Source organism: Felis catus, chromosome A2 (assembly GCF_018350175.1).
Source record: "Felis catus isolate Fca126 chromosome A2, F.catus_Fca126_mat1.0, whole genome shotgun sequence".
In the NCBI taxonomy this organism is placed as follows: domain Eukaryota; kingdom Metazoa; phylum Chordata; class Mammalia; order Carnivora; family Felidae; genus Felis; species Felis catus.
Genome location: NC_058369.1, coordinates 148,144,264 through 148,164,531, shown reverse-complemented (window position 1 = coordinate 148,164,531; position 20,268 = coordinate 148,144,264). Strand labels below are relative to the sequence as shown.

The window sequence follows — 20,268 nt, the reverse complement described above, 5'->3', positions numbered from 1 at the left end:
ACAATGTTTAACCAAATATCTGGGCACCCCGTGGCCCAGTCAAGTTGACACATAAAACTAACCATCACATAAGGTGACTCGATTCAAGGTCTGTGGAAGAAAAGAGAGACTGGGTGGGGTCAGGGAGGGCTGCTGTGTCCGAGAAGCCAGCTTCTGTGGCACCCACTGCTTTTCTGGCCCTGAGGGCTCTGCACACCCATGCCCACCCCTCCCCTTTTACAAGACCGTCCCTAACTTCCGCAATGCCCTGCTAGGCTCCCTTGCACTCATCTCCTAGGTCTGCTGTAACAAAGTGCCACAAGGTGGTTGGCTCAAAAGAGCAAACACGTATTGTCTCGCAGCGTTGGGGGCTAGAAGTCAAAAACCAAGGTGTCCACAGGGTCCTGCTCCCTCTGAGACTGGGTAGCGCCCTCCTTGCCTCTTCTGAGCTCCTCATGGCAGCCATCCGTCCTTGGTGCCCCATGGCTTGCCTCTGCATCACTCTGATCTATATCACATGGCGTCTTCCTCTTTTATAAGGACCTAGTAATACTGGAGTAAGGCCCGCATGAATAACGTCATCTTCTCATGATCACATCTGCACAGCCCATACTTCCAAATAAAGCCACCTTCATCGGTACTAAGGGTTTCAACTAAGGATTTCAACATAGCTTTGGGACAGGGACACAATTCAACCCATGACACTTGTTTTCCTGAGCTTCCCACAGGAGCCAGAGACACATCCAGAGCAGTCTTGAGGATTAAAATTTCGAAAGTTCCCCTGCCATTGTTCAGTTACCCACAAACCCACTGACTATCGCTGGCCAGGTACTCCAAAGGTTCCTTGGAAGCTCTGAGGCATCCTTGCTCATACCTCAAATCCAGGAGAAGTTTTAGGCACTCTGGAAACTAACTCTAAGAAATTGGGTGGTTAAACTGGAAACGCAGAGTGAGTGTCTCTTTCTTCTCCCGCGCTGAGCTAAGAGTTACCCCGAAGAACGACCCATCTGAGGAACCACAGAAGTGAAAGTGGCTGGGGGCGGGTGTCTCAGCTTCTGTGAGAGTATTGTGGGCAGTTTGCCAGTCAGGGGACCCCGTCCAAATTCCAGCTGGGGAAGAGAAGGCTGCTGTCCTGTTTTGTTCTCTATGAAGGACTTCCGATTCTTGATTTTAATCTTCCCCAAGGGCACGGGAAAGGCTCGTGAGTTTGAATCTGATTCCTGTCACCCATCACCCAACACTCATTCACCTTTCCAGGAATCTGTAATGCTTATGTTTGGGTAGAATTCGGTTCTCATCCATTTTCCAGTGCCCCTGCCACCCTGCAGCATCCAGACAAAAATCCTGCCGGAATGAATGCTGGGCTTAGGCGTCTCTTCCATTAGCCCTAGGGAAAGGCAGTTTAATCTGCAAAATTACTTTAAAGTTATCAGGAGGCCTCTCCAATTCTGAACATTTTTAATAGCCAACACTCATTCCTTTCCCAATGCAAAGAAGAGATTTATTCTGGCCAGCTTATCCCAAGTAAATCTTGGGTATCTCAGCTTTACATTTTAACGAGAAACAAGCACTTTATAATAACCGCTCAGATTAAACTCCAACGTACTTTCAAACCATTAACCTGGAAGGAATTGTAACGATAAATTAAACATATTAATGAAGCTGTACTACAAGCTCGGAATTTGTTAGGTAAATTGTAGCATTATTAACAACCAACTTGACTTATCACAATCTATCATTGGAGGGAAATGAACTAAAACAGTGATTACATGACACAAAACCCCGCCAGAATAAATGGAAACAGAAATGATTGTTAACAGCAAATGAAAATCTGCCGGGACATTTTCATGTGAGTGTCAAACCCGGCAGATCTTTAAAATTTCTCTTTTTCTCCTTTCCCCTCCTCTCCCATCGCCTCCGTCCCTCTCACTCTCCTCTTGGGAGGATCTGAGAGCCTGGTTTGGGGTTTACCGGTTGACATACTTCTCTTCAGTTCTGTGTGCACTTTGCAGAGAGAGCCTGGTTTCTGCACACAGCGTAAATCTCTCCGGGCACTTGTCACCTGTTGTTTGCCTGTCTCTGTCCCTGCGTGGCTCTTGGCTGGCTACAGCCCCACTGCATCTCAGTCTTCAGGCAGATGTTGTGATTATTTGTGTCTGAATCAGTTTGCACCCTCGTAGGGGCGCAGAATCTTCTGCTTGGAGGAACCTCAGAGATACAGAGGGCCTCACTTCCATGTGAGGGAGCGAAGGCACAGAAGGTGACCTGTCTTTCTTAACAGCCACCCAGATAATGAAGTGGCAAAAAATGGAAGTTACAAGTCTCCCAAAAGTGACATGCCCATACATGAGACCTCAAGTTTCTCAATCCTGGGCTCAGAGCTTTTGACAGAACTTGGTCCCAGTTCTGAGGGTGGTCTATGCTCTAGGGGGCTCAGCCTGGCCACCACCACCCATGGCCCAGGGGAGTCCCTGGTGCACTGAGCCCCCCTGCACAGCAGAGCACCTGCCTTGACCGAGGATCTGGCAGACCTTCTTTGGAGGGTCTGCCTAGAACTGTCCTGGGAGATTGCAAGAGGACCAGGTCAGGCCTCTGGGTTGGGGGGTTTGGTGTTGACAGTTTTGCTTTTACTGCCTCATCATAGTCCTTGGGGATCCTAATGCCTAACTCCTCAGATCGCTGTGAGGACCGGATGGTACACTTCACAAAACCACAACGTAAGCAAACGGCACGGTGTCATGGTCACGGTTGTTGGCATGTCAACACACCCTGTCGTCACATTGTCTGAGGAAATAAGCACAAAGCAGTTATTCCCACCATCAGCCCCTCCCCCACCACCACCATAGGTAAACTAAGGCCGTTCCCCAATGAGGAGGGAAAATGTTGAGATGTAGGGCAGGGGGGAGAGGGGAAGAGCGGGTCATCTGGGGAAGGAAAGCAGGTGTAAGGGGAGGAGACTCTTGTGTTGTCTCGCTGCAGCGAGTCTCAGCCAACTTAACCAGGCTGGCAGGAGCCTGCAAAGCCAGTGGGTAAAGAAGACAGGTCCTGGACTCTTGAGCCAGGAGGGTGGAGGCACCCAGAGAGGGTTGTGGAAACCACAGTGCTGGAATCCTGGAACCTCCTGATGATACGCCTTGACCCTTCAGCCTCATGTTCCCACCAGGGCATCTGTCTGTTGGGTTTCATGAATCAGTCACTAGCTCTCAGCAATGTACACATACAGATGATTTACAGCCAGGTTGGGGGGAGGCGGGAGGGAAGACAGGCTGGACAAGGTGAACTCACGGGATCACAGCTCAGTGGCCACCTGAGTTATGAGTGTCTCCTTCCATAGATCTCTTCCCTCCATGAATTTCCATTATGTCACCCAGCGTACTCCATTGATGCCAGAGGAGAATTCACTGATATAAATGTGCCCCCCCTTCCCAACCTTTGTGTTTCCGATCTTAAGGCCCCTCCGGACTACACTGTCTAGTGGATCAATTGTCCTGTTTAAAGTCTGAACAGATCTGTAAGTCACAGGAAGTTGAACCCCAGGATAGTGATATCTATACCTGGGTTTGTGACATTTCTTCTTCCTGAGGGTCTCTGGCCATTTGGAAGAGTGACCCAATGATCTAAATCCCTAAAGAAAATAAGTCACCATAGTTTTGGCAATGCATATGGTGCGTGATGGGCTTAAGAAGGGAGGAGTATTTTAAACCGAATGAACAATAGTGGCAGAGTGGTCAACTCCTAAGTGGCCAGCCACTGTTCGGGGTTGGAGGCTGGGGAGGTTGAGATCAGATCAGAGCTGTGTCTGGTTTGATGCTCAGCCATGCCACCTTTTTTGTTGTGTCACAGAATTTGGCAACAGCCTCTTGCATTCTGACGCTCCATCTTGGAGAATCGAATTGAATAAGGCAGCCCTCTTAGGGAATTGGAACTCAAGCCTTTGTCTATTTGGTTTCCAGACTCAATGCAAATTGTGTCTTAGACCAGAGTGCCTGCATGCAAAGATTTCCAGATTTCTCTGCCATCTTCCTTTTGCAAACCCTTTTCCTCACCATATTCATTTTGATTGCATTTTTTCTCACTATGACTCTACTATAATTGTGCCCAATTTAGCAATTGGGAGAAAGAGGCGTGGAAACTGGAGGGTAATTTGCCCAGACATCAAAACAGTTGGCTAGATAGACAAATATGCCAGCTTCTGCTTGTTGCCTCCTTCTCCTGGGTGTGGAGCTGTAGCGTTCTCTACACTTCCTCCTTCCCGTATTTGGCTTCCCTTCCTTCCCCGTGCTCAGCTGGGGAGTCCCTCCAGGGGCTTGCAACTGGGCTAGGAGGTAGATCACCTGCACACAGGCCTTTCCAATACCCACGCCTTCGCTCTCTCCCAAGTGCTTTCTGCTCCTCCCCACCCCCAACCCACAAAAATATCTTTAAAATTTTGTCTTGAACGTTCACCAGACTCCAACACATGTCCCCCAGGGCTCCCTCCTGCCAGTCTATCTGCCTTCCTGCAGGTCTGTCTGCCAGTGCATGCCGGCTAGCAAACACACATGGTGCACCAAAACTTCAGCGTTGCTTTGAACAAGCCCTACCAGGGGATCAGAAATGTGGAGAGCAGATGTCAGAGGTGACCCACCGTCTGCCGTTTATGGGAGTTGCTCATTCTCCGGGTCGGGCAATGTGTACGGAGACTGTCACAGCCAGTGCAGTGAGCATCCAAGAGGTTGTCACTGGTACCTCTCTGGGAATTGGACCGTGATTTTGAAAAACTAAAATAAAAAAGCTTGCCTAGAACACAGACATGCTAGGGTAAACTAGATTTTACGTTCATGCAGATCCTGGGTCTGACATCCTTGCCTTCAGCAGCCTGGCAGATAGAAAAATAACAGTGTGTTTTGCGTGTGATCAAAGTTAAGTAAACCAACCCCTGCCAAGCTCTTCTCTTTGTCAAACGAAAGAGAGGGACGGAGGTGAGGGCATCATAAGTGTGTGTGAGGGGGCGGCAGGAGAGCCAGGTGAGGAGAGAAAAATGCTGGCTAGTGAGTGTGCAATGAGTTGATGTGCTGGCATCTGACACCCTCTCCAGGCTAGAGATGGGGCAGGGTGGCTGGGGGCTGGCATTGCCAGGGACGGGAGGGCAGAACAAGGGCATTTCGGGCAACACGTGGTATCAGCCAGTGGCTCCTCTCCCTGGGGCCACCCTTGTGCCCCCTCTACTGAAGCAATCATTCCCAGCCTTCAGTGAATTTCATGATTGCCTCGAGGGCTTCTTCTATCCAGATTGCTGGCCGCACCCTCAGAGTTTCTCAGCCAGTAGGTCTGCCGTGAGGCTGGAGAAATGTACATTTCTAACAAGTTCCCAGATGCCGCTGGTCAGAGGCCCACGCTCTCAGAACCACGGTGCCAGGGAAGTCAAGAAGCCGACTTGCTTTAGACGCTTCTAATCCAGGAAGTCACAGGGGGCTATGTATTAACTGGGCTTTCATACTGTGTCCACCAGAAGAAATGTTTTTATTCATATGAAGTGTGTAGAGAGGCACTAACCCCCTAAAGCTGCTCTCTTTTTTCGATCATAAGGTAAAACATGACAGCAGTGCCTTTAGCGTATGGGTGTGATAGGCTGAATTGTATGTTTCCTTCCCCGCCCCTCACCCAAAGAAATGTTGAAGTCCCAACCTCTGGTGCAGGTGACTGTGACCTTATTTGGAAACAGAGTCTTTGCAGAGGTAATGAAGTTATTTAGATGTAATCCAAGTCATGCTGGATTAGGGTGGGTTCTCAATCCGACATCTGGTGGCTTTATAAGAGAACAGAGTGAGAGATTTGGACTTAGACACAGGGAAGAATGCCCTGTGAAGACAGAGGCAGAGGTTGGCTTTATTCTGCCACAGCCAAGGAAAGCCAAGGATTGCCAGCAACCATCGGAAGCTCGGACAAAGCAATGAGAAATTCTTCCCTAGAGCCTTCAGAGAGAACATGACCCTGCCAGCACCTTGGTCTCAGGCTTCTAACCTCCAGAACTATGAGAGAATAAATGTGTTGTTTTAGGCCACTCAGCTTGTGGTATTTTGTTATGGCGGCCCTGGCAACCTTATGCATGGGAGCTTCAGAGTTTGACTGTGTTATCTTAGGAGCAGCCAGCACGACCGCTTTGGGTGGGTTTTGTGTCTGTTGACTTTCAGGGAGATACCCTATACCAAGGACATCCACGTTCGGCTTTGGGCAGCTTGACTGTGGAGCCTTGCCTGGAGGACATCCAGGAGTGGAAGCTTTTCCCAGGCAATTGGATGGGATAGCAGGGAAATGGGAGAAGGAAGGGGTGCGCCCTCCCCGACCCTGCACAATCCCTGTAGAACCCCATAACCACTGAGGTGGGGGAGGCTGCTAGGCGTTTCAGGGGTTCACACAGAATGAAAGAAAGGCTAGGGTGACAGCAAGTTGGAGAAAACCTCCTGGAAGAGTGGGAAGTCAATGATCTTAGAGCACCAGGAGATTAGCATGAGGAAAAAGACGTGGTCTCTGAGGAATGCAAAGCTTGAACAACGTCATGGCAGAGGAGTACGGCGATGACGTGTTTGAAGAGCAGGAACCAGGTGGCGAGAAGGAGAAGTTGCACAAGGCCTGAGAGCAGATGGTCGTATGAAGGCCTCCTCGCCATACCCGGGATGTCATAGTTCCCTGTTTCTCAATTTGGGGCTCCCTGGCCACTGCATGGGAATCACCAGTGGTGCTTATTGGGAATGCAAGTTCCTGGGCTCCACCTCGGCCATGCTGAGAGAATCCCAGTGAAAGGGCCTGGGAAGCTGTGTTCTCACCAACTCCGAAGGTAGATGGTCTACCCATGAAGTCTGAAAACCACTGCTGCAGATGCTTCATCAACGCTAATAGGCTTACCCCTTGCTAGATAAAATTAGGGGAAATTCAGAAGAACAGAAGAGAGAGGGAAAGGAGAAGAGGGGGTTTCTGGAGAGTTTTAGGATAGCCCTTCCCCAGTCGTCTTGCTCAGGACCTCTGTGTGGGCCACGCCGGCTTCCCAGTGGACACACCTTCCCTCCCACAGTTGGACCACAGCCGACCGGTGCGTTTCAGGGCTAGTAGACTGTAATCACCGGCCCGTCGCAGCTCTGCCACCTACTGGTGGTAGGGGGAGATGCAGAACTCAACGCGGAGTTCCCGCTGATGAAAGAGCAGTTTCAGAACACACACACACACACACACACACACACACTCACACACTCACTCACGCACGCAAGCGCGTGCACACGGACACCACCCACCAGGGCCCACTGGCCCTGCGAAGCCGCAGCAGCAGCTGTTGGTTCACCTGTTGCCACAAGTACAGATGCATTAGATTTCTCAGTTCAGGGACTGATGAGATCGGAGGCGGGGGAGGGGGGGAGGAAAAAGGAAAGCAAAGCGCAGAATGGTCACCAGAGGCTCTGAAAAGATCTCTTCCTCCTCCCTTCCTGTTTTCCATGAAGAACACAGGAGGTAAGGATGATAGTGAGAGTTGTGAAAAGTGCCCTCTGTGGGGGAGGGGTGGGGGGGAGGCAAATGTAAGCCGCTGAGGTCCTCCTGGCTCCCAGCCCTAGGGGCGGGGAGCAGGGAGAGGGGGTGTGAGCAGCCCGCCCCCCCTCAGCTGGGCTCTCCTGCACCCAGGGCACATGAGCACAGACTGATCTTATGTCCTTCCCCTGAAGCATACTGCTGGCCAGTATTGTGGTCTCGTCTGCCTCAGTTTCCCCGTCGTAGCCTCTGCCTCGTGACTACCTGCACTGCAGGCCCACTTGTTTGGGGTGAACTTCTGTCCTTGCCTTGTCTCATGCGGTGATCTTACATCAAAACTGCTGGGGGTTGAGTTTCATTGACCAGGTTACCTTCAGTCTTTGGAAAAACAGTCAACAGATCACAGCCATTCTCAGGAGTCACAGATACTTAATACTTGTGGAGAATGCTCTCTGGCCTGCAAACTCTGCCTGCCGTCCCCTCTGTTTCTTGTTCTCCCTCCCTGCCCTTGGCTCTCTTCCTTCCCCTCTCTGAAGCTGCTTGGCTGGCTGTAACCTGAGCCAGCTGAGGGAGGGAGCAGGCTGGGAGGGTCTCTGAAGTGGGTGTCCAGGCAATGAGCTCTGGCCTTTGCTGGTGGTGCCCTACTTTGCTCTTGCCGTGCATGACTTGGTCATTGTGAAACCACTGTGGCTTGGCAAGGGCAAGCAAGTGGACACTGAATGCCACAAAGCATACACAATCAGGACAAGCTTTGTCTCAGGCCAGTAAATCAAATCCAGCCCGACCCAACACATTCCAACGCAACACGACACAACACAACACGATGCAATCCAATCTAACCAATGCAACCCAATCCAGCCCAACCCATCCCAACCCAATATAACACAACACACCAAAATAAAATAAGCCCAACCAGCAGGCAGTCTTATAGCATCTTATTTACTCACCTCACTCTGCACCGATAGAACTGGGGAGGTAGGAGACTGGGGAGTGGATTTTCCTGGTCATATTCCATCCCTTATTTATAGGATGGTTAACAACAAGGGAATGTCGAGGCGGTATGGTGACAGCAGCAGGTTCAGGAGTGAAGAGAGCGGTGCCATGAATTTGGGTATTCACTTAACATCTAGGATTTTGTTCTGCATCTGTTGGTGTGCTGGGGCCTAAAGACATGTTACTAACCTGGCTCACCACACTGTGAGGATACACTGAAACAATGGACCCAAAAACTCTTTCAAAGTTTAAAGGTTTAAGCTATTGTTAGCTGAGTAACTGCTTTATAGACAAGTTAAACCTATGTTTTCAAATCTTAGCCTAGAGGCCTTTAAGAGCTGGGGTTTCTACCCCACAGTGACTCAGTCGAGGAAGGCTAAAATAAAAAGCTGTCACTTACTCCACCATTTTTTCCCATGACTCCAAATTGGTTGATTCCATTTATTCTTTTTAATTAAAAAAATTTTTTTAACGTTTATTTATTTTTGAGACAGAGAGAGACAGAGCATGAACAGGGGAGGGGCAGAGAGAGAGGGAGACACAGAATCTGAAACAGGCTCCAGGCTCTGAGCTGTCAGCACAGAGCCCGATGCAGGGCTCGAACTCACGGACCGTGAGATCATGACCTGAGCCAAAGTCGGACGTTTAACCGACTGAGCCACCCAGGTGCCCCGGTTGATTCCATTTATTAAAGAACATATCAAGGATTTCCAAAACTCCAGTTAGAAAGCTTGCCTTGAAGAAATGTGTTATTCCCTTAACGCTCACACAGAGGACCCAAACACAAGAAGTTGGCTACGACAGAACTGAGAGAATGTGGATTATTCTACATAATCCACCTCTGACACAAGGTAGGGAGCCTCTTGGTGGTGTAGTATTTTGTGTTTTTGGTGCTTGAGACAGTAAGTAGATTCTCACCTTTGTTGAAGGGATAAAAATGCTCACCTTCAAGGGTCTTCTTGTAGGTTCTCCAAATTGGGAAAGTAGAGTATGGGTGATTATCCCCTCTTATAAAAGTCAGATTCCACCAGTTCCCGCCTCTGAAACATACACTTCTGCCTTGGCTTGCGGCATCAAGCCCAGTGCTTGGAAGAGCATTCAGGGGTCTCTTGTACCTGCCTCCAAACTACCACCCCAGGCTTCCTGCTCACCTGTCCCTCTGAAGTCATCTGTCCTGGCCATAGCTGGCCAGTCCCCACTGCACACACATGACACCGTCTTCCATCCCCACCTGCTCATGCCAGCCAGTCCCAGGACACGTTCCTCCTTATAGTTCCTTCCGTGTGAATCATATACCTCCTTTAAAAGTCAGCTCAAAGCACCACAATTCTGCACAGTGCTAACCATTCTTTCCTTCTCGTGGCCACACACAGCCTGTTATCTCTGTACTTCACTCAGGAGGAGCTGGGTGTGGGCGATAGGACATGTTGGCAGAGATCTGGTAGAAAATTCTCAACTTACCACCTGTTGGCTGTATCTGACTTCAGGTATGTCATTCAACCCCTCAAGTCTTGGTTTATTTACACCTACGATGTGAATAAAAATAACTCTCTCCCTTATTTCATCAGAATTGTAGCTCATTTATTAAATCAACAAGTGTTTATTGCAGACCTACTAAGTGTGGTGTGGATTAAATTAGGTAATAGATATGAAACTGCTTTCTAAATTGTGTTTTGTATCTGAGTTGTTTTAGACAAGAAACCTTTGAGGGTAGAAAGTAGCCAAATTCCCTTTGAATCCTTTGATTCAAAGATTGTATCTTCTGTGGCAACAGTTTACTGTGTAAACAGTAGGTGCTCAGTTAGTGTCCAACCATGGCACAAACTAGAGAAAACACAATCTGTGAGACAGATTGCGCACAGTGGCCGATGGAAGAGCCCACAGGGTCCTCTGTCTCCTTGGCCTCAGTCACAGAAATATCTCCCCTGCTCCCAGATCCTCCAACCAGCTCATCTCAGTCGCCAAATGGAAAAGGCAGGGAGAGAAAGCCATAGAGGAAGAGCATAGGTTTCCATTGGATAAACAAAATGCTTGGGAGAGTGAAGAATAGATTATTGTTAATTATCTGACGCCCTTATTTATGTAGTGTCTGTGATAATAATAATAATAAAAACTCTCTGGAGTACTTGCAGCCCATTGGAGGCTGAGGAAATAATTACCTGCTTAGAAATCTGGGAGGAAATTAAGTGACGTGAGACAGTTTTGTTGCTGGCTTCTTTTTGTCTACCTTTCACTAGCGCAACACGACAAGCTGACATGAGCAGAGTCCTCTGGGCTGAAGAGGAACAAAGAAGTGTTTCCATCCTGCTTTTCCCTGGTCTACCTTGAGGGACAGGAAATAAAGCTCGCTGCCTAATGAATGCAGCTACAGGTCAAGCCAGTGGACTTCATGCTACAGACCAGGGATGTAGGGACATTCTGATCTAGCACCCAGGGTCTTGTGAGGAGGGGGGGGGGGGGGTCAGTGGGGCTTGTCTTGGAACCTGGAGAGTAATGGCTTGTATAATCTCCTTCTCCCTTCCCGAGATTTCTTGACGCTCAGTTCTTCAATCTTTCCCCTCCCCTCAAGCCATTGCCTCCATGTCCCCTCCTTGCTAACTGGGGCGAAAGTTGGAAGGCCCCAAGAAACAGAAGGGAACAGTGACCCCTGGTGGTTGGTGCTGGCATGAGGCCCACCAAAGGTAACCAAGAGAAAAGGTCTGTGAGGAGGAAGGGCCCAAACTCAGGTTCCATGCTTAGAGTCAGCCCTCAGAGTATACTTCACTTTGTTTTAAGTCTTAGGTCAGTAAGGCACATAAGCGCTGAGTTGTTGGTGGTTTTTTGTTTTTGTTTGTTTGTTTGTTTGTTTTCATAATGATACATAAATTAGGGTTTTGAAAATGACATAGGATTTGGAGAGGAGTTCCAGAACCAGCCCCTAAGCAAAATTTTGGTGGAAAAGGAGACTTCTCTTTAGTTCTTCAAAAATGCCGCCACTTCTCCAACCTGAACCATCCTGGTTTCTGTTGTTCCCTCCATTAATCTTTCGCCAGGCACCCCCATTCTCTTCTGTCGTGGAAGAACTGTAGCTAACGAAAGCCCATATCTAGCCTATATAATCGTGTAACCTGGACCAGAGAGTGCACCTAAACCCGCCATTTTGTTGATGGTACCTAGAGAGACAGGCAACCTCTTCTAGATCAGGGCCTTTCTCTTTACCCCACTCCACCCCACCCCAAAGGTCAGCTTCCTCTCCCTCATCAGAATATTTGTATCTTAAAAGAAGCTTAACCCAAACAAAAGTGCCTCAAATGCTGGAATTCGAAGATGGCAATGACTGTGTGGAGAAGATATCTTTTGTGCATTCCTCAAAGTGACTCCCTATTCATTTGTAAGTTTATGTAAGTTAAGGCACGGAGCCTACTTAAGCTGCTGGGCTGGGAAACGGGAGAATGTTCTCATTTCTCAACTGAGTGAGCCCTCTGTGGTTGTTCAGAGGCAACCTGAAGGGAAGTGGAAAAATGTGACTTTGTGTCCTTTTCTTTCACCACTGACTTGCCAAGCTGTGTTCGTAACCCATGAACTGTGCCAGACCTGATCTCAGAGAGAAGGTGAGAGGTACAGCGGTCTAAATTCTGGCTCTGGAAAATGTCATTGTGTCGCGATTTCACAGTCCACCTCTAGCATGGCAGTGGCCAATGGCAAGTCCTTAGCAACCACTTTCTACCTAAGCACCAGTCCTGAGTCTCCAAAGGCAATCAGACACCATCAACTGGCCGTGCCATCATTATCTCACATTCAGCAGATCTCAGACTCCCTTTCATCTTGCTACCCACACCAGTTCTCCAACCCAACTTGCCCTTGGTCCCATCAGTCCCTTGGTCATCCAGACATGACAATTCAGAGTTGTCACTGATCTTCAAGCTCCATCACCTTCTACCTTCCTTCTTTTCCTCAATTCCCACTGCCTGGAGGCTAGGCCACAGTCTTTTACTGTCACTCCATTTCTGGTCTCTCCCATTCACACCACCTAATATAAAACCTATGTTCCAGGAACACGCAGTTTCCTACAGCAAAAAAGGCTTGTAAAGGAGAGTTATTTCTGTATGATCCCAGACTGCCACCATTCATCACATTTGATCCCTTAAGATATCTTCAGAATACATTAAATAATACTTCAACTAATTTCATCCATAAGACTTTGAGTAACCATTATTAACTTAATAGTGACTCTGGACTTGAAGAAAAATGATAGGGATACAAGGGCATATTCCTGGAGTGGAATGTGATAGGCAGAGGGGGTGCATGGAGTTCAAGGACCATCCCCACCCATATTCAGGAGGCCAGCTCCACCTTCAGACCATCAAAAAAGAATGAGTGTTACTCATCCTATTATGAATCTCAGTGTCAATATGGACAGGAGACCAAGCCTCTCTCCCTTACCCGTGATGCAACCATGAAACATGAGTGACAAGAGAAGGGTCTTGGAGTACCCTATGGACCTCCTGTGATAATAACTGAAAAATTTAGATGAGCAATGATGATGACGGTGTGCTAAATGCTTTTCATCTACTGACTCGTTAATTCTTCCTGTCAGCCAAATGTGGTCGGTGCAGTTATTCCTCGTATTTTACGAATGAGGACACTAGGGGTTGGAGAAGTTGACTCATTTCCCAGGAGTCTCATAGCTAGGTCATGGCAGAGCTGGGTTTGGAGCCCACGTTAATGGCCTGGGGAACCCATGTGCTTACTCACTGCATAATTTCTTGGCCAAGCCTGGAAAGCAACGTCCTGACAGAGTAAGTGTTGGCCAAATAAAGAAAGGAACATAATATTATTAATACGTTACTGTAACATTAATATATTATACTAACATATTGATTCTTAATGCTAATATTCCAACCAGTGGCTTTCCTGCTCTAGTGGTTACCTCCCACTAGGTCTAGGTTTCCACATCTGAGCATGAGGAGAGACGGTTCCCACAAGAGCAAGGATGGTTGCTGTGGGTTTTGCGCAGCGCCTCAGAGTTGTGAGATCAATAGTTTAATTGCTGTGAAACATGGGCCTTGGTGATGCTGTATAAATAATTGTAATAACTGTGGCCAGTGACGGAGAGGATGGTTTTCCAATATCTTATTTTAAAATGCATTTCTCTGCAATTAACTCCACAAGCTTCTGGCAGAATGAGTATCCCGTATAGGCACTGTTTTTCTTTTTTCTTCAAGACCCTTCAGCTCTGATACCTCATGCTTTTTCCAGACTCTCCCTCACTGGGATCAAAGTTCACCCATCTGACTCGAGGAGAGTGTCTTTAGGCCCCTCAGCGGAGGGTGGGGGCGGCTTAAAGCAGAGTCTCTGTGGTTTTCCTAGGATGAAGGGTGGTCAAAAGACCCTTTGTGATAATCACAGCCAAACTCCCCCTGGCCCTGGGGCCCCTCAGCTTTCTGCATCTGTGAATTCCAGCGCTGTCTGGTGATGTCATCCCCGGACAGGGACGCCCTTCTCCACTCCAGAATTCTAAGCCCCAGGAAGGCTGTTCCCCACAGTGTCTTTGGGAGCGGATTTTCTGACTGCAAACCATTCACATGCCTCACCCAGGCCTCATGAATTCCTGGGTTCTCATTTGAAATAGTTCCAAGTGTTTCTTTCTCAGAGTAGCTGCTAGAAAGAAAGAAAGAAAGAAAGAAAGAAAGAAAGAAAGAAAGAAAGGAAGGAAAAGAAAAGAAAAGAAAATGTGGGCAGTGGCTGCAGGGGAGATGTGTGGGAATAGAGACAGGGCGAAATAAGTAACACTTGGTGATCAGTGAGACAGTACTGAGCAAAGTCCTTTCCTCAGAAAAGATCCAGATAGTTTTTGCTGGACAATAATGAACCCTGTCACTATGGTGCACGACAATACCTACTTTTTTGTCAGTTAAGCAAACTTAAACTCCAGTATAGGGCTCTACTCCCTGGCTTTGTGACCTTGGGTTAGATGAGTAACACACAGCCCTGCTCTCAAGAAGCACACAGGCAAGTAGAAAGACGGGGACACACACAAGACCCCGTGTTGTGATGTGTCACAAGTGCCCTGATCAAGGCACGCGGGTAAGTGCTTCTAAGGTACCTGCAGGAGATATCAAGTCTATCCTGGGAGACAGTGGGGGAAATTTTTGGAGAGAGCAAAGCTGAGCTGGGTCTTGAGTAAACACCAAATGTATCCCACACTTACTTCTGACCCTTATTTTGTCCATACAAAAAAAAATTCCTAGATAACCCAGGAGCTGGGGTTACTTCAAAATTTTGGTATAGATCCCGAGTGAGCAAAATTTGACTCTCTGCCTAGTTCAGGACTTTGTAAGTTTACTGACATTTGAAAGGAACCCTTAGCCATTCAGCCAGAAGCCAGATGGTGTCACTGTGACCAAGGTCCTTCCCGAGGTGGGGGGTAGGGGGGTGCCATGTGGTCTGCATGGTGAGCGGCTGATGCCCCATCCTTGACTGAGGAATTGTGTTCACCTTCTGGGAAACCAGCACCTTGGTACTTTGCACTAGTAAACATAGGCTGTTCCCAGCCTCACAAAAATACACACAGGTGTCCTTGGATGGTGCCCCTCGAAAGGGCTGATGCCCCAACAGCTTGATGAGGCTGCAGGGAAAGAACCCAGTGCAGAGCTCATCAGAGAGAGCAGATGTCGAGGTGATAAGCACTTGTCTGACGCTCCCTGGGTTATTTATTTGTCAAGGAAATTGCCAAACTGTGCCTAGGGGCTAAGCTGCAGTCCCGTGGCTTCATGCAGACAGCTCTGAACAGTCTGACAAGTGGGAACCAGAGAGGGCTGGCTGCTGCCACCGCCCTTAGCATTAGAAACGGCACTGATGGTCCTTGTAAGGGCAGGACATCAAAGAGATGTACGCTTGGGAGAGTCTCTGAGGAGCTGGGGCGCTGGATCTTTTTTCCATTGTGAATAGAACTCATGCGTCCTTTTGTTAATTTGCCAAACTTCTATTAAGCAACTCTGGTGTTCACAAAGCTCTTGGGGTCCTTTCTAGAGGTCTGTGCTCTGCTGCATTAGCATCATCTTCATCTGCCTCCTAACGGACCGTGCACAACTCCATGCTGCCTAGACTACTTTCTATGTACTGGACACTTGAGTCAGAGCACTTCACAATCCGCCTGATGAAGTCCTGGCGGCAGCCTTGAGCTTGGAATTCTGAGCCCAATCTTTCAGATGAGGACACTAACTCAATCCTCAAGTTCTGCCTGACGTCACAAACGTTAATAAGAGGCAGAATCAGGAGGCTGGCCCGGCTGGCTACGCAGCCGCGTGCGTAAGCCCGATGCCGCAGACCTGCCCTCAAGGTGCCGACTCTTGTGGCTAAAGCCAACATCCTGGAAGCGTGGGAGCAAATCGGGAGAGACTTCCACGTGGGCGAGGCACAAGGCAGCTTCAGTGGCTGCACGGGCACCTTGGGTGACGTGACACGAGACAATCAGAGCGGGGCGGGCATTAATGAGAGAGCTTTTTGGCCGAGTGTCTCGCGCCAGGTTCCAAGGGGCACCTGGGGTGGTTGAAAGGCAGCAGGGAGGAAACCGGAGGAAGAAAGCAGGTGAGGGAAATGGTGTGAACAGGAGTGTGAGTGGACTGATCCCGTTCCTGGAGGGAACCTGCCTGGCAGGAGGCTCAAGGCTGTACTGAGGAGTGAGGGGATGCTGCACCTACACCTGCTTTGCCTGGGCAGTGCCACGTGGTTGCTGGGTGAGGAGGAGGATGGACGGGGTGGTCCCTGGAGTGAGCGAGGGGTATGGGGGAGGCCTGGGGCACAGACCTGGGCTCTGCTCTAGGGTGCCCATGGCAGAATATAGAGGATGGTCTGAAGACGGAAATGGCTGGCTAAGGATGAGAAAAATAACTAGGAGACCCGAAGGGTGGGGGGCTGCCTCCGAGCTGGGAGACAACTGGACAAAGCCTACAGCCTTCACTCAGCCACCACTTGATTCTTGAGTCTCTACTCTGTGCCAGGCCCTGTGCTGGAAGCTTCTGTCCTCCGAGCCAGGAGCCAGCTGGTTAGGACCCCTGAAGATCCTGGAGGCCCTGCCACAGCTCATGCAAGAGTCCATCCATCTCCAGGCTCCGCTCTACTTCCGTTCTCCCTGGGTGCTCCAGCTGGACAGGGGTTTCTTCTCGTTCCAGCACAGCTGCGTGGAGCACCTGCTGGGTCCCACTCCAGAGGAGCTAGGTTTCCAGCAGGAGAGAATTGCTGACTGCACACCAGCCTCTTGCTGTCATGATGCACCTCTGTGCATTAACCCCTTTGTGACTGCAACCGTTGGGGGAGTGCAGAAGAGAGGGGATGGCCCCTACTTGGCAGGGGACACATGGAGCTCAGAGACTGTGTGGGAGGACAGGGTGAAGAGTGATTTGTCTCTCATAAAAGAGGCAGGAGGGGAGTGTGGATGAAGAATCAAGAGCACTGATTCTGGGTCCAGGACTCTGTCCCTGACACTGTATGCGGCATGGCTTCATCTCTGGGAAACTGGATGCTTCTCAGCATCCTGCCAGCTCTGACTCTGCCTCCTGCCTGCGATGGGTCCTCAGAGATGCCTCTCCTGTCTGTGAGGCCAGGCTGTGGTACTCCACTTCCCCTCCTGTGGCTTGCCCAAACCATAGGCATGAAGCTGCTTTCTTCTTTCTCCATAAAGTCGCTGGCTTTCTGAATCACACCAAAGTGGAGACAGGCTCAGGGTTTCCTGGACAATCCCCCAGCTTCAGGACAGCCATGTGAAGGTGTGTGCCTCCATGTTGGCAGAATGCCTGTCTGAACATTCCATCTATGTGCACAGACCCTTCTCCACCCAGTTTCCTATCTTCTGTCCAGCAATGCCTCCTTTCTCATCTGCCTCAGGTGGCCCAGAGTGGAGCCATAGGTCCCCTTCTCTTTCTAGCGCCTAGGTGACCTTGTCGGATGCTGGAGTCTGATCTGTGGGCCACATCTGATCTCTCTACAGCGCACACGATCGCTACTCCCACTGGGGATGAGTGGGAGTCACGGGATCAATTCATTTGACTTGCCTCCATAGTGATCATGGCTAACTTTTATGGAAACTTAACTGTTACCCCTTTCTCTGTGCTAAGTGTTCTACACACTTGCGACATGATCAGACTCCCACAATACGAATAACGATATCTGTTTGACATCTGAGGGAAGTGATACTCAAAGTTTGGCAGATTTATCTACGGCCACAGAGTACCTGAGTGGCAGAGGTGGGGTTCCCGTTGTCTGCTCCTGGGCTTACCCCATGCTCTTCTGCCTGCAGTCCCATCTCAGGAGCCAGAGGACTCGGGTCTTTTGTAATGTGGATGAGACCACGGTGCACCTGCCGATGTGTGTAAAGCACATGGCGTGGCTCGTGGCAGACGGTGAATCAACTCTCTATTCATCCTGTTTTTCCAGGAGTGGGTGCGGTCTGTCCAGGCTCCTTTGTGGCCAGAGGCATGCGGGAAGTGGCCAACCAGGCTTTAGGGTACAGGCTACTCAAACGAGTGGTGACTCTGGGGTTACACTCTGCATGACCCACCCAGGCTTCAAACCTGTAACTTGCCCCATGCTCTTTGGAAGAGTGGGTCTCTGGAGGGGTGCAGCAAGAGAGGCTGGTTTTAAATATTTTACATTTGAGATGTGCTGGTTTGAGCCTTTTTCTGGCACTTCCTTGATATCCGCCCTGCTGACCTTCCTTTTTATTCCCTCTCTCCTAGACTTGTTCTTTGTGTCAGCACCCAAACAGGTCGGGGGAGGGACGGAGGCCACTGTTCCCAATTTTCTCTGTTTGGGGCAATGCAAGGCAACACGTCCTAATGGCAGCCTAGAAATCATCATTCAGTTTCAGGAGTGTGTGTTGACAGACCCAAAGGGACCCATTTTCCCGACAGCGTTCGATAACACGGCACAGGATTCACGCACGCACGGGGCCTAATTAATTACTGTTTACACTCCTGCAGTTCCCTTTACATCCTTTTCCTCCTGGCTGGAATCAGGAAATCAAACCAAAGCGCCCTCATTGTACTCTTCTGGGGCAGCTGAAGCTGTGTGAACACGGAAGCAGGGTCTAAGCCCACATTCCGAGCCCTGGGAATGGAGGCAGGAGGGTGGCTACAGCAAGAGTCCACTCTGTGGCGAGCCAGGGCACTGCCGGCCCGCTGGGGTCTGGGCTGCACAGCTCCGGCTTCTCTCCCATGGCTGAATCTCCCAGTGGGAACACCCCCGCCTGTCTGGGTTCCTTGCTGTACAATAAGGGAGCTCTGCATGGTGAGGACAACTTGAGGTGTTGATGAGTAGTCGGAGCATTTCCATCCATTCATTTATTCAACCAGAATTTATCGAGCGCCTACTACGTGGTGGGGCTCAAGGGTTTGGGATGAGTCCACCAACCACAAAAGATAAAGACCTTTCCTTTTTGGAGTTTACATTCTAGCAAGGGAGACCAATGATAACGCAATAGATGAGGAAGTCTCAGAGTAGGCGAGAAGCTCGCAAGTGCCGTGGGAAAAAGAAAAGTGAATCCGGGAAAGGGGGTGGAAGCTCCAGAGAGGGAGGGGGAGGTTTTAGAGTGAGAGCCCTGGGGGCCCCGGGATGTTAGGAGTCAAGTTCTGTCTGCAGGTGGCCCGGGTTTGGGGCCAGAGGAATATTGACAGTGAGTGCCTGGGTCCCGAGGGAGCTGCCCTTGGCAGAGGGTAGACTTACGGCCCTTGAGTGTGGCTGGAATCTGGAGGTCACGGTGTTCACCGCCCTACAAGCCAGGGAGCTCTTCCATGGGCACAGGGAGACATGGTAGGGGCCCCTTTCCAGCTTTACCCCTGGACAGCTTTACCCCTGCAACCAGCAAGTCACCGTGATGCTTAGACCTGATGTGGGTGTCTGTCTTCCTGCAGGCCCCACACACCCTTCCCAGGCCCTCCCCATCCATGCAGGGGCTGAATCACCTGCCTTCCGTCCCTTTGTCGTACACTTATAAAGGGGAAGTTCTCGAGGCTGTGTGGGAGTTGAGACGGGAGACAGAGAGATCATGTGTGTGTTGGAGTGTGGGTGTATGCCCAATGGTTGCAACTGTAGCAATTGAGACCCAGAGTTAGTTTCTCAAGTCATCCATTCATTCATTCCATCATTCATTCATTCATTCATTCATTCAACAAAGGAATGCTTACTGTGCCTGATGCTGGCACTCTAGGGCTCCTCAGCCTGTGTGGCAAAATGCCGAGTGACAGTGACCAGGTGACATCACTCGGAGCTTTGGGGGGCCAACTGAATTAACTGTATGAATAAGATCCAAAAGGCTCGTTGTTTTCCTCCTGAGAGACACCGTGGCCCTTCAGTGTCCCAGGAAAGTGGATCCTGGTCACTTATTCCCCACTAAGTGTTCTTCCTGCTGTTTCTGCCTCAGTGGGAGACAGGTCGAGGCCAGCACAGGGAGCCAGGACACCTACAAGAGCCAAAGCTGTGTGCTTTAGGCTCTTGAGGGGAGCAGAGCCTGAATCCCTCACCTCTTCCTTGGCCACGCCACCTGCCCCCTCTGGTTTACAGCCCGCCTGCCCCGACACAGGCTCCATTTTGCAAACTGACTCCTCTATGGGTACTTGTACAGGAGTCCCTTGAGATCCTGGGTACTTCGGAGACTTGCCTGAAAGGGACACAGGCCTAACTCCGGCTCTGGCATTGCCTGAATGTGGGGCGTACCTCTCTATAAGCCCTGCCCCACTAAGTCTGTGAAGGAGGCCTGGCCATGCGGCCACCCACATCACTGGGTTTCCCACTTACCTTCGTGTTTAGGTCTGAGCGTCTAGG

The 20,268-nt window shown here is 49.9% G+C and overlaps 1 protein-coding gene across 6 annotated transcripts in view; it reads left to right on the top strand.

Annotated features, from left to right (window-relative positions):
• PLXNA4 (plexin A4) overlaps nucleotides 1–20,268 on the top strand; it is a 594,729-nt gene that overhangs the window by 404,125 nt on the left and 170,336 nt on the right. The window lies entirely within an intron of this gene.